Genomic DNA, 13,434 nt, shown 5'->3' with positions numbered 1-13,434 from the left:
ATACCAATCTAAAGCACAAACTCACAAAGCACATAGTCTGTTGTAGATAAATATGGACAGAAGCCTCCTTCCTCTAAATCACCTACACATTGTGGTGTTTATTTTATGACAAACCATTGGGGATACTCAGTCTACTAGAATGCCATTTCAGTTAATGCATGCCAAGATCTCCAGTTTGGCAGAGCCTTGCTGACAACCTACAGCAACTCTGCCTTTAAATGATAGGTCTGCAAGGAAGGCTGCAATCCCAGAAATGTATTCTCTTAGATCAGATAGGACGAAGTCCTGAGCTCATGAATAGTCTCAGTATATCGCTCCAGTAACCACAGGCATTTCAAGACATTTCTGCAGCGTGACCACAATCTTGAATGTCTCAAGGAAAAGCAGACACAGGTGAGCTGTTGAATCTTCTGAGGCCGAGTAAGTACGTTCTTCACAGTTACACACAAAAACAAACCCCAGCTCTAACTCCAGTCTTGGATAAATTGCAAAATGGCTTCTTATTATAATTGCCAAAATCCCAGGGGTACACATAATTGAATTAGGGGGTGTCTCTACTTGCATACTTAGTGGCTGTAGAGCTGTCTTCAGCTTCAGTCTGTGGTCCTGTAATCAGTGTCCAGAACATGCACAAGACGCCCTTTAATTCAGTTATAAGTAGCCCTTGGGGAACCATAGAATTAAACAGTATCATAACGTTCTAAACATGGTCTGTACAAGGGCTAATTCCATACTCCCGTTCAATAGAGGATTTCTCAGCCTCATCAAAGTTTTATGCTAAAATTTTGGCTAATATTTTAAAAGCATGTTACTTCATTTGACCTAAATGACTTTTGCACATGTTCATTTCCATTTTACTCTATCAGCCTGTTTAACATAATAGCATATTAACAGTACATTTGAAAGAAGAGTCAGTGGTTTGGAGTCAGTCCAAAGCAGTCACAGCAGCAGGAGAGAGCAATAAGAGTTCTGAAGAAGGAAAATCAGAGTTGAGTTCCTATTACTGCTTTGCAAAATGCAAATATCCTTGTGCACAGGGGATGTTTTGGCATAAGAACATAATGTTATTTGTACCAGATTACCAGATTACTTCCAGAAAGATGGTCCCTGAGAAGACTAGACTACTACAATTGATGCTTTATAACCGAAAAATGCTGATGAAGCAAATACTTGAAATTACTGTGTCTTTTAACATGTGTTAGTAGTATGTTTTTATATAGCATTGTTATGTACCTTTCTGTATTTTCATGCAGCAGCATGTGTATGGACAGACAATAGACAAGATTAGTAGAAACCCATGCTATTAAACTCATATTATTAAATCTTGTTGCATATAACTTTGCCAAACCAAAACCACTTATTCCATAATTTTCTATGATGATTATCTCCTTCAAGTTAATTTATTTCATTTCCAGCTTGTATTGAACACAAAACAGCTCAGCCATTTCCAGAACTGATACTCTAGAAATCGTGCTCCTTTGCTGTGAAATAAATAAATAAAATTTTTGTTATCTTTTACCAGAGACAATGTAAACAGAGTACAAGTGTTGAAACTCACCAAGACAGGACATGTGAGCTTATGACAAAAAATGAGGTCTTCCCCATTACAGTGGATATTTGAAACAGAGTATGTATTTACTTACTGGAGTGATAACTGTTCAAAAGCTTAAGTTGACACTAATTATTTTACTGTGTCAGATAACCCAAGCAATGGATCAATTGAAGTGAATTTGGGACATCTGTATGCATTTGAGATCTGCAGATGTTGACTGTCATAAAGTAAAACCAAAACAAGGGCTAGAGCACCTGGATGGAGCCTGTTAACAATAGCTGTTGTGACTAGGAAACATTATTTCCAACAAAAAGCCAAACTGAGATCGGGTTTTCTGCAAAAATTCTCTTCACACACTCACTAGGAAGTAACAGTCCTTACTAGGAGAAGGTATTACATTTAGCTGGAATTGCAATAGGTTACACTCTGACCTCCAAGTCTCCTTTCAGTCCCAGATAAGACAATGAAATTGTGGTTCAACCAAGTGGCATACTTCTGCCAAGGACTATTCTATATAGGACTCGTCTGATGTGGGCAACTCAAAAGCAGCTGCCCATGCAGCATGTTCTAAGCAGCAGGCTTAGAACACTGAACCCAGAAGAAATGCAAGGGCACAGCTGGTCTTTAGCTTTTCTTTCATAATTGGAAGACACCGTGAAGCTCATGAAGTTCAACCCATAGACTAGTGCTTACATGAGTTACATGACCATTAGGTTCACGTAAGTCTGTGAATCTCGGAACAACCTCTTGTAATCAAAATGTTCAGAGACTCCAAAACCTACAGGTAGGCACAGGGACAGATGTGAAGTGAAAATGGGTATTGCCACTCTTTTAGATCTGTGTACAAATAGAGAATTTCTCAGACAGAACCTCTGTCATCCTAGGAAGCAGTCCTGATAGCATAATGGAAGGAGAAAAATCTCTTTTTTGTCAAGGCCATCTTAAAGCCTGAGAAGAAACCAGTATGCACAAATATAAATATATAAAAGAACAAATTATATATCAAAATGAAATATAAAAAAAAGCTTTCACTTGTCTTTCAATGTTTGCAAGAATATCATCATGGTCATATTAGTACAATGCCATAGGGAAGTGGTTTATGAGTAGAAAATAGCTGTGCTGTAATTATCATGTTGAGTTACAAACTGCTTGCCACATTAAAAGAACTAAAGCAGCTTGCTATTCTGGCTTAAATATGCATGGTTGGTAGACAACACCTATATGAATGAGAACTAGAGTACGTACATTTGTCCTTGGAGCTGCTCAGAAAACCCTACTCACAAGGTCTCTTTCTGTGGAAGGACAATCAGAACTACCTCAGTTTAATGTTCTGTAAAGTACTTCTTAGCAGGTTCTAACCCATTTCTCTGTATAGGAGTCAGAAATGTTCACAGGAACATTACAGATGGTCTCTCCCATGAGAACGACTAATTGCAGAAGGGGAATTATTTTCTGTCAGATTTATGACTTAAAATATATGGGCACACGTTCTAACCATCTTCCTTTGGTTGCTAAAAGATCTCCAGTTCAAAGACTGAAATGGCACAGTGAGGTGCATAGCTCTGTGATGGATTGCTAGTGGCCCCACTACACTGTTATACTGACTAGGTTTTAGAGCTGGTCCAACATTTTCTGTTGACAAAACAGTTTTTCCCCAGGAAACCCCAAATCATTGGCACAGAATCTACTCAGGGATTACAGTGACTAAACACAAAATATTCAAGAAATTGCCCTGCTTACAGCTTCCAAACAGACTTTCAAAAGGAAACTCACACCTGCATTAATCTTCCATCTTCCTCTTTCTACTGCAACTGCCATTTATTAAACCAACAGTGCAACATGGATTGTTTTAAAATAATAACAATGCCTGATCCCAGACACTGAAAGCTACATTCATCATGAGCTACATTTCTGTGTATTTCTCTACCCAAACCAGCTCTCAGCATCAAGGGTAGAGAGAGACAAAGCTCCGATTTCCAATGAAAAGGCAAAGGTTTCTCTTACTCTTGTCCCATGCCATGGTAAATTACACTGGCAAGTGCAACACATTTCCTCACCTCCACGTAATCTGATTACCCAGCAGCAGTCAAAGCAAGGAGCAACCAATCTATACATGGCAAGGCTGGCTGCAACCTCAAGGCCAACATCTGCTTTCCTCTCCTTGGTGTGAGCAAGTTTCCACCTGGTTAGGCCTGCAGACAATGTGGCAAGCAGATCACCAGACATGTGAAAGGAGTGACAAAGTCAAATGTAAGTGTATGTGACAGTTGAAATTGTTTGTGACTTAAAGATAGTCAACAGCAGCCAGCAGCAGTTAGGAAGTGCAAAGGTCACAGAAAATACACGTTGCCAGTTGATGGCATTATATTTCAAGGCCTGAGGAGCAGAAAGTGAAAAATAAGGAGCATTTGGACCTAATTAAGCAACAAAAGGAAATCAGAAGTCTGAGAAAATTAGAAGATGCATCTTAAAAATAAGGAACATCTCCAAGTAAAATTCCTTCTTCACTTAGATTCCATCGCTTTCCTAGTTTTTTGCAGCAACTGAACACTGATCTCAGAACAATCATTAATAATGTTCATTCCCATTGTGATACCTGTTAGAATTAAAAAACTACTATGAATTATGTAAATAGAAATGTGCACAGATGGGGGCAGTTGCTCCCACTCTCCTGACTAGCATTTTTTCTAAGGTTCTCTTGGAAATGGAAATTAGTGGAGGCAGAGAAAATGTGCATTTATCTTCCAAGATAAATCACAACCCTTGGCAGAAAGATGGTCACAAAAGCCTGTGTCCTGTGAAGAGCCTTCAAAGCTACGTTATTTCTTAAAACAGAGACTTCTTGCAAAATGTACATCAAAGTTATCAAATGTTAGATAAAAATTAAGATCTGCAGAGATGTCTGTAAAAAGTAAGTGAGCTCAAAGGAGTTCTTCTGGCCTTCAGCACAGGATATAACAAGTGCTACCAGTGAAGACCAGCATGAACTGGAGATCTGCATGTGCACTTCTGCTGGGCAGAATCAGAAATGCTGAACCGTGATTTGTCGAAGATTCCTTTTGTGAACTGTCCCCAAGACCTTTTGGAGAATGAGCACATGGAGTTTATGCTTTCTATTACCACATTTTATGTTGCTATAATAAGTTGTCAATTGCAGTGTATATCAGCATAATGCATTGCTACATATAGCACTGAGGAAACATCTTGCTGACCACTGCTCAGAGAGCAGTGAGGCCATGGCACAGCTGCGCAGAGAAGCTGTGGTGCCCCATCCCTGGAGGTGCTCAAGGCCAGGTTGGATGGGGCCTTGGGCAGCCGAGCTGGTGGGGAGCAGCCCTGCCCACAGCAGGGGACTGCAACAATATGATCTTTGAGGTCCTTTCTAACCCAGGCTGTTCTGGGATTCTGTGATTCTCCTAGAGCATCCTTTAGCAGAGTATGGATTATTTATTTCTGTCAAGTACAACTTAACGGCTTCATTTCTGCTTCTATAGCTAATTAAGGCAAAAAAATAATAATAATAATAATATTTTTTAAAAGATAGTAGATAAATAGATAGATAGGTAGACAGATGGGTAGGTAGATGGATAGATAGATAGATAGATAGATAGATAGATAGATAGATAGATAGATAGATAGATAAAAGCCAGAGGAAGATTTCTGCCTGGTAGAGCTGTTTGTTCTTTCATCTTTATTTCTCACTCCTGTTTCAGCAAGGCTAAGAAAATAATGCCATCAGTTTGTACCTTGACTGACTCCTGTTCTGTGAAACATAGTAGGTAGCTACAGCTGGCTACAACATTTCTGAGGTTTTAAAAAAAATTCACGATTAGAAATACTATACAAAAGCACACAAAAATCTTTCAGTCCTTTGTACCAATGCAGCAATATGAAGCAATAATAAAATGCCAGGACTGAACTGACACCAAAATTTGGCCAAAAGACTGTCAAAATAACCTGGCTGATTGCCACTTATTGCACAAATGCCAGATAATTCTCAAACAGGCAGATATATGCACTGAAGTTCTGGCTGGGAGATATGTGAGGCATGGTTTGGCTTGCACATGCTTTTGAGCATTGAAGTCAGGTTGCATTAAGCAATCTGCAGCCTAAAAGTGCAACACAGCTCTTGGCTTTCTAGCCTAGTCTTCTGTAACCTTGCCCAGTTTGGATGACATCATAAGTCTATTGTCATGGATTAATATAAAACCATGATTTGGATCTTCCACTGAAGCTGCTGTTGTATTGCCACTGTTTCTCTACTATTGCAGCAACCTCTGCAGAGTCTGGAATGCTTTGCATGTGTGTACCATATGAAAAGCACTGTGAAGTTAGTTTCCTAAGTCAGAAGAATCTGGAACGAGAGATGAGAAGAATAGCCTACTGTTCTCACTGAGAGCTTTTGCAATCATCATTTGAGATCTCCCTCAGATTTTTTCAGTGGAAAGATTGCCACAGTGACTCAGTGTTGCATTTAATATCTAACCTGAAGATGTGCAAATAACTGCTCTAACAGAGAATAGTGCTGTACAGTTTGCCTTAATATACTTGTAAAAATGCAGTCAGCTGGTGACATTTCAGCAGACAGATGTTGACCATTATGCACAGAGCACAAGGGGATTGTGCACTTACATTCACATGCATATTTCCTATACAAGCACAAAGACCCTGCCCTCACAGCCATACAATCTCAGAAACCTCAGTCCTCACTGTTAGCATACGCCACAGGATTATAAATGACTGTTTCTTGAAGAACGCCCTGAAAGACTATAGTAGATAAATGTCTCATCTGATAATAGACAACTCTTCACAGTTTGCTCTGTCAGTGGTACCATTCTTCTCAGCAAACACAACTTCTTGTTTCTATCAATATCTATTCAATGAGTATAATTACCCCACATTTAAAATAGTATTTAAGAGAAATTGTACTTCTCTCTCCTTCAAGATTTATCAGAAGAACCTATGAGAAATGTATTAAACAGGGCATCTGAAATATCAGAAGTAATAAAAAAAAGGTAGAAAGTATTATCTTTACCAAAGAATCTTTAGGCAGAATTGAGTAATCCAGATCATGCTGGGTAGCACTGACCATAAGATAAGGAAGAGAGACCTCCAACAGCATTTTTAACATCAAAAAGAGAAAACTCTTCAAGTCACAAAATGTTCTTATGTATCTTTGATTTTCACTTGAATTGCAATCCAGGAATTAAAAGAAGTTTTTGAAAAATGCCCTTGATCTTAACCCTAGGCAGATATATAAATAGACCGACATGGATGGTAACAGCATAACCAAAAGATTATGCTATTTTATGGAGCTGCTAAGCCCTTCACATGTCAAAAACTTTCAAAGTTTAAACGAACACCTTGAAAAATTAATTTCCTCATAGTTCCTTATGAAATAATATCTTTTTTCACTCCTAAAGAGAATATTTTTCAAATATATCATCACCTACCTGATTCCTTTCAACCCTTTTTTTTTGTCCCTGACAGATATATAAGATCTGTATGAGTATTTCTAACTAGAGAAACACTTCTACAACTTACAACTTCTAGAAACACATCTGAGATTTGGCACTCTCTTCTACCACTGCAGTTCTAGACATATCTGTTCACCAGTGGTAAAGGCAAAATTCTGACTCTGCTGAAGGATTAGTTCAAAAAAACCTTTAAAACATACAAAAATCTGAACTTCATACCTTGTGATCATACTGTACATGAATGCAATCAGTCTGAATTTCCTGTTTGCATGTAGATGCATTGACATCAAGATCATCATTCCTGAATCAAAACAGTGTGAAGAAAAAAAGAAGGATCAAATCTACTGGTTTGACTTCTGATTTCTTCAGATGTAAAGACACATATGTTCTCTTCCAAATGAAAGACTCACTATCTTCCAGGAAATACAGAGATTAGATGGAAATATGAAAGAGTGCACCAAACCTGCAATCCAGAAGGTACTAAGTATGAGTTGCTATTGCCCAATTTTATGTTATTCACCAAGATGATCACCTTATTAACTATTCTGAGATAGTGTATCCATGGCTTATAGCTACAGTGCCCCAGCCCAAAGGCTGAATTCCCTCACTGGATATTGCAGGAAATCAGGAATTCATCGATCTGTCTTTCTAATTTGATCTGCAGTCACTTGGTCAAAAGTAAAAAGGATCTATGGAGGGAGTGGACTGTAGAGAGATCTAAAAAGGAATCTTAAGAGGGAACTGGATATCATGATCATATAATCAAGCAAACTTGGACTGAAGGAAGGAATATCATGCTATTAAATATTATAAATTAACTTGTAATGAAATCCCTGGTCAGAATTGTGCAGTTGTTGATTTCTTGTACAGATGCCCAAAATATGATTGTCGGAAATGAATGGGAACATTCCATGAACAATGTTGAATTAAAACTGACTTTTGAATTTCAATGAGTACTCACAGAGTTTTCCCCCCATTTGCTCTGGTATGCACATACCACTCATTCTTGGCTCAGAACTGTAGAGCTGAGCACATTAGACATGGTGACTACTAATCATGGTTGGTCTTTGAGTCTTTCTAAATTATAGCTCAGGCCATGAATAACCAAAAATTGTACCTCCTGAAGTGTTTATACCTTTCCAACACATTTCCTTAGAAAGAAATACTTCTCATGAACATATAAATTGATTATCTGTATTAGAATTTGTTATATTTTTAAAACATTAAGTTCATTCATTCCCAATTTAAAATTCTCTTTCAGTGATTTCCAGTGTAAACAGCAGTCGTCTTCACTAGTCAATGGTTCTAATATTAAGTTTTGTCAGAATAAAGTACTTGATGAGTCAGTTGAGTTCTGTACACAAAAGCTGACTACATTTCACACACCAAAAAACAAAACAAAACAAAAAATTAAAAATCCTGATATCAAACTTAAGGGTGTTAGCTATACTAACATTCTGTATGAGACAGAACTACCTAATAAGATGAGCTTCTGAAGTAGTTTTACTTAGTCATATATATGTACATCTGGACTTCCGAAGCCTCCATTTTATAAGTAGACTAGACAGTAATTTTCTTCCTACGACAGTGTCAAGTGAAGAAATCTGTGCTTACCAGTTTCTTTACTTCAGGTCTGCAAGTAAGTTTCCATATCGAGTTTAAGATTTAGTAAGAATTGAGGCATTTATATATATATCAGCACATCAACACCAGATAATTATAAAATGCCTAAAAATTTCTTTTTTTAAGGGCTAAGAGGATTCAATTGTATTGACTGAGACAAATATCAGGTTTCAGTGTGTTTGTAGGAAAGCTGACCTATTGCTTCTATTTCAATATTTACATTCAGAAAAAGCAGCTTGTTAGTTGGAGGAGTGAAGTGCTGTCTGTATTTGGCTGAGGTTTGATTTGAATGAATTCTGGGCAATTAATTTCAAGATTGTGTCAAAGCTGTCAATATTTTCCTATGAGAATATTTGTCTAAATCACTTCTTTCTGAGGTCTAAAAACTCCCAAATTGCCATATTTTATCTCTCCAGTAAAGTGCTGCACTGTTGAAACATTAACTAAACATGTGCTCAGCACTAACAAATGTATTACGAAGAAAACAGAAAATGAGATGAAGTACTACAACCTTACTGCAAGGACAAATCCTTCTGTTGGTAAGATACATCCTCAGAAGAGCAAAGCTTCTGGCCACAGAAATGAAAACTGGAATGTTTTCAGATGTCAGCCAGTTCCATATTTCCTGTTCAAGAAGTTTATGTGCGCTGAGGTTACTAAGCTTTGCACAGAGGACAAAGAGAAGGAAGGCAGTACCTGTCAGTGCACAAGGTAAAAGACACCGTGGCATCACTGAGGTCTCATCTGCTGGCTTGTTTCTGTATTAAGCCATTGCACATTGACTTCGTATCTCCTCTTTGTACAGAATAACTTCTTGCAGGGAAGCCTTTATACTTTCAAGTAATCCAGAGGATAGTAAGCTCTTCAAGGTAAACAGCTAGGAAACTGATGACTACACCTATCAGAGCAGCTCTGATGTCAGGGTGGGTTCGTTTTCCAGAATGCTTAACCAAAATGCTGTGTCTGTTTTACACTGTTCACTGAGCTTTAGGAGTTCTGTAGCTCCTGAATTATTGGAGCCCACTGACTTTTTTTACAAATGATCAGTAAGTCCATCCTTTTTGAAAATAGAGCTGTCAGGGTACTAAGCTATTATCTATCCTATCCCACTACCCTAAAACTGGGTCAGGAAAACCAAAACCACTCCTGTCAGAGGTTCATTAAATCCCTTTTTTTAAGACCTTCCAGTGATGGATACTCTCCAAGAGTTGTAATCTATCCCTAACTGTCTTCAGCTGCAGTAGGAGGGTGTGTTTTAAGACTCTGCAAGCATCCAAGTACTAAAGTTGTATGAAAAAAAACCTAAAATTAATGTGTCACAATATGAGTTAACCTCACCCTAGCTCCATAACTTACTTATCTTCATATGCTGTTCTGTCTATTAATGTACACTGGGACTGGTTAAAAATGAAAAGTATTTTCTACAAAAGCGCTTAAAGCTGTTTTCATTTCAGAAAGCTTTAGAATGATGGCTTTATGAACAAATAAGAAATGAAACATTTTTTTTCTCTGTATATTTTATCACTGAAAATGACTGAAAAACTTCAATAGATATTGAAAACATCAGTGCAATTCTATTACACAAGCAAATTCCCACGTTTTTAAACTGAAATTTTGAGAATTTTTTAGTGTCAATAAAAGCAGAAAATTAAGAGTTAGAAACTTTCACAATAAATATCTTTTTTCTTTTTTCCAAAGGCATGTAAACCACATTTACTAACAGCAACAACACACACACACAAAAGTATACTACCATAGCCCTTTTCACTAAGAGCAGGCAACATTTGTTTTGTGTATTGAAAAGGGATGAGTCAAAAGAAGAAGCAACTGGTTATAGAAACAGTTCAACAGGTTCTAAGCAAAAGTAAGAAAAACGTGGGTAGGATCCAAAATGTAATAAGGAAGAAACTGGCCTTGGTTTCTACCTCATCTGTACATGTGTAAGTTGTACTTTAACCAGTATCACCTCCTATCACCTCCTCCAGATCAGTGATCTAGCATCAAGCTTCCTTATGGGTATGTCTCCCTCTGTATTGCAGTGGCCTCCACAGTTTTCTTGAAGAGAAGATGGCACACATGATCTACAGGACTTGTCACGAAAAGACAAGACTTGAAAGTATTCATTCCTTTTATTTCTAGTATGAAAAGCAAAAATAGATTTGGGAGAAAAATTCTGATGCAAATTCAATTTTAGCTTGCTTCTTCTAATTTTAAGTGCTTTCACCTGCCTTGTGCAGTTATTTATGCCCACTGTTTCTTGCAAATCTTCAGACTAAGTAGACATGAGCGCAGCATGCCCTAAATGTATCTCTGGCCTCTGCTGTCCATGACCAAGTATTCTGCTCTGAAGGAGATCTGTGTAACACTTCCACCTTAAAGCTGCTGCATTCATAGACACCAAGTGTTTCAGATAGACCTCTTCCATTTTCTCTTGGAGACATCATTTGCCTAAATAAAAGTGGTAATATTTTACCTTTCCCAAAAGCAAATTTGGATGATTGTATTTTCTACTTCAGGTTCTCAATACTCAAGGCTCTACCTACACCTTTTTCAGCTGTTACAGAGGGATGTGCTTTCATAAATAATGGTAATACAGAAAGGTTTATGTGACTTCCAGAGTAAGGCAATAGTGAATCTACTAAAATCAGGTCAAACAAAAAGGAAAGTTATGGTAAGAGAGTGTTTTATGAAGGAATTCAGTGAAGAAAAAACAAACAAAAATAACACAGCCCAACCCAAAACAAAACAAAATCATACAGTTCAGGTTAGGTTCCTTTACTTCTCTTCAACAACAGAAAAACAGTAAGTGTTCTTTCTCTGTCCTCACCTAAAGCTATGGAAAAGTATTACTTACACAGAAGTCTTGATCTTGTTCAAATTTAGAATTCTAATTGATTTGCATGGGGACACTCCATGCAGTCTTTATGTTCAAGTTAAACTCCCAATGAACACTCTAGAACTGGAGTATTAGATCCCACATTACTAAGATTACTAAGATTGTAGCACAAGATTGTTGGGAATCTGCTGGAATTTTTGTGAGGTTACCAATTTGCTGACTTGTCTTAAGAGCTGTCAGGTTAAACTGATTAATCACCTCTTATGGCTGCAAGAAGCATTAAAGTCCACAACTGGGAAAACAGCAGAGCTCATAGTCTAAAAGAATAGCTTTGGAAAACGTAAGGAGTTGTCTCAATGGAAAAATCGACAGTGCTTAAAAGATAAATTATATGGTAAACTGTATCCTGTACACAGTTGGCTTGAAAACATTTTTTCAACTACATCACTAGGAATGTTGCCTATTTCCCAAAGCCAAGAGGTTTACAGCTTGTTTCACTCTAGATCACCATCAGTGGAAGCATATGGAAAGGAAAAAAAAGCAATCAAGTTAGTGTACATCTGTGGTCTTCTGTTGTCTACCATGACTATGGGATAGGATTCATCAGACATATAATTTATGGCTGAAATGATACCCTGAGTTCTGTCTGCATCATGCTCGTTGATTTCCACAAAATGGCTGAAGTTAGAATATTAGTGGCTTAGGAACAAATTGTGCTTTTTAAAAGATGCAGACAATACAGTTCCTGATACTGTAGTTAGGTAGACTCAATAGCACAATTCAAAGCTCATTTGCTCATATTACCAAATCTTCACTGATTCATTGTAAAGCAAGGTTGGTTGCTCTTTGAAAATGCACAATAAAAATTTGAGTTATTCATACAAGGAAGTACATTCTGTACTTCCCATCAGATCTGTTTTCTCTTCTCTCATTCATTTTGTAGCAAAGCCTGAATTCTCTCCACTCCAGTTCAGTGGTGGGGTGGGGGGAGTCTCAGGCCTCATGGAGCCCACCGCACGTGCAGAATGCACTGCCTGCATGTGACTTCTAGAATAAAGTACACTTCAAAGTACTGAAAGGTTTCAGCCTGTCCTTAGTTAGGTCAGTGAAAACATTTCCACGAGTCTGAATTGCCAACGTAAGGTTATGATTCTGAAAACCTCGTCTGGCTTGCTGCTCTGCATATAGGCAGCTCACCAAGGCCCAGTGAATAATGAAGTGAAAATCTAACCAGCTAATGATTTCAAGAAAGGAGAAACATTTAAATAAGGAGAATAGACTCACTTCCTCTTTCTACAGTGTTGCCTTGCCAGCCAAGAGCAAATATTTCCCCTACTACAGAGATACTTTCAGAGGGCTCAATTAAAGGCAACATTCTCAGATCTGTGTGAGTATATGCCACTGCACCATTTACATCAGTAGAACATGCGGATCATTACTAATAACTTTTAGGGGACTGTGTCTAACTTTTTATCACAGCAGGAAAGAAGTAAGGACACTGCTTCAGCACAGTCTTTAAAGGACGATTTACACTGACAAAGCAAAATGACTGCACCATACAGCATGGGAGAACTAGAGATCACATAACAAAGACGGGGTGTGTTTGACATCCTCTAGTGGACCGCTGTTACCAAGGCTGGCACCTCTGAGCAAGTATGGAGAAGGCTGTAAGAGCTGCTACAAAAATATCACCGAGTAAGAGACAGGCAAAAACAAGTGAACAAATTAAGTTCTGGCAGCAGTACTACAAAGTAGCTGTTTTCCGGAAGTATCTGTTGCTTTTCTTCACACTTTGCTAGCACACTTCATATTCCAGGTTAGCAGCTTTGGTGTGCCTTTGATCTCTGTAGCAACAGGGGAATTGCCAGTTAAACTGTCACTTTCTCAGACTCTCTGTCAAAGGCACATCTTCTCTCACATGCAAAATCAGTGCTGCTTAGTCAGAT

The sequence above is a fragment of the Phasianus colchicus genome, chromosome Z (genome assembly GCF_987193195.1).
Source record: "Phasianus colchicus chromosome Z, bPhaCol1.hap1.1, whole genome shotgun sequence".
NCBI lineage: Eukaryota > Metazoa > Chordata > Aves > Galliformes > Phasianidae > Phasianus > Phasianus colchicus.
The sequence above is the reverse complement of the archived record's forward strand: the minus strand, read 5'-3'. Positions refer to the sequence as shown.